At 39.7% G+C, this 1,987-nt stretch overlaps 1 protein-coding gene across 2 annotated transcripts in view; it reads left to right on the top strand.

Moving 5' to 3' along the window:
• The window catches only part of creb3l1 (cAMP responsive element binding protein 3-like 1), a 40,203-nt gene that overhangs the window by 18,634 nt on the left and 19,582 nt on the right, over positions 1–1,987 (top strand). The gene's annotated exons all lie outside the window — the stretch shown is intronic.

Raw genomic sequence — 1,987 nt, 5'->3', positions numbered from 1 at the left:
ACATACATGCATACATACATACATACACATATGCACATACCCTTCCGTCAGTGCCTGAATAGAAAACCCAGGATGTAAACACCTGTTTTATGTAGCATTTTAAAAATCTCAAAACTTCAATTAACTTCATATTAATATTGTAGTGCTATACAACAATTTAATAGCCAATTTATTTTAATTTAATCAATTTATGTCGTTAGTCTACATTATTACATTTAAAATTCTAATTCAAACAGAAATAGCCTCTTGTCAACATAATTCTAGAGTGTGATTTATTTTCAACCCGAAATATCTTCAAACTAGTCTGACCCTTGCCTTCCTACGCAGTTCCGCTCAATTCTAGTTTCCCTTCTCTGCTCCGTCTGACATTTCTCCCTTTAACAAGGATTTCGCTGGCAGATTTTTAGCCGGGCCAATCAGAGAACAGAACGTCGATTTTCTGCGCAGTGTCTGCTTGTAGTTTATTCTACCTGGACCAATCAGAGAACAAAAGGCGGAGTTTTGAACGACGTCGACTTTCTGCGCAGTGTCTGCTAGTTATTTTAGCATACGGCAGTAGAGGAAGTGAATGAAGCCAGAATGAAGCCAGTCTGTGTTGATAAGGCTTCCAAATTAAAATAAATTTGTCTGACAAAGCAGCAGCTCTCATTTACAGTCGTCTCGTTCGGCTCGGTACTACTCTCCTCTCAGTAGGGTTGTTTACAGCCAGTTGGCTTCTTAGCTTAGCCTCCTTCACAGCAACATACACACACACACTTCAGCAGAGGCCACACCTCCTGCAAGAATTGCTTCTCAATAGCAGAGAGTCCAGACCCTCTGTACAAAGCAAAGGGAAGGACAAGGGTCTGGTTTTAACCAGGCTATCTTCAAACTAATGAAATCTAAAGTCATTAATGAAGAAAATCCGTCTAAATAACWGCAGACTGACTGCTTGTAAAATATACGACAGGTCTGGACCACACATGAATTTTGTTTGTATGAAGAAAATCTTAGAATACGAAAAAATTGGTGAATGCCACAAATTTTCCTAAATCACTCGTACGCACAACTTAAGAACAAATCTTGTTTGTATGAACGATTCTTGCATGAGGCCCATTTTCCTGCTGGAAGGTGAACCTCCATCCAAGTCTCTAGAATTTCCTTATWTTTTGCATGATTCCTCTTTCTTTTAAACCTTCTAGTTTCCCAGTCCTCTCTGATGAAAAACATACCCACATCATGATGCTACCACCACCATGTTTCACCATGAGCATGGTGTTATCACTGATGGTCTAAAATGCTATAGCACATTATTCTATATGTTTGGGATATAAATTAGGCAGTAACTTTTCCTGATCACTCTTTCCTGAAGCCCAGCTTTGTGCAGCTCATAGTGGTCCTACGGACAGATCCTCCTATCTCTACAAAGGAGCCATGCAGATCTATCAGCGTCGTCTTTGGCTTCTCCTCTCATTATTGCCCTCCATTCTTGGTCTGTGATTTTTCGTGGATGACCCCCTCTTTGTGTTGACATAAYACTTCCACTTTTTAATAATGGATGTATTGGAGCCCTGTATGATGTTTGGGGTTCAGACATACTGTTCATCTTCACAACTTTCTCTCTGACCTGTGTGGAGAATCCCTTCATGGTGTCTCTTGCTTGGTGTTAATCCTAATGTTGCATTTTCCACTTAGTTAATGGCGTTCCAGTTTCACGCTCATCAAAAGCCAGAAAAAGGATGGACACTTGCAGCAAAGCTGATGTTGTTTTTGCTTTTTTCGGAGTATAAAAAACAAACAAACAAAAAAACCCCGAATATGCAGTCCACTTGAGTACATGTGGGAAGAGGGTGAAATGCACCAAAGGTATTGTCGTATTTTCAAAATTATTTATTTCATGCAAAAACCAACTTGATTGCATGTAGTCTGTAATTTCTAATAGGGCTGTGTATTGGCAAGAGTTTGGCGATACGATACATATCATGACAGAGGGGTCACGATACGATAT

Source organism: Austrofundulus limnaeus, unplaced genomic scaffold, assembly GCF_001266775.1.
Source record: "Austrofundulus limnaeus strain Quisiro unplaced genomic scaffold, Austrofundulus_limnaeus-1.0 Scaffold457, whole genome shotgun sequence".
NCBI lineage: Eukaryota > Metazoa > Chordata > Actinopteri > Cyprinodontiformes > Rivulidae > Austrofundulus > Austrofundulus limnaeus.
Note: the sequence above shows the minus strand (reverse complement) of the source record. Positions and strands in the feature narration are given on the sequence as shown.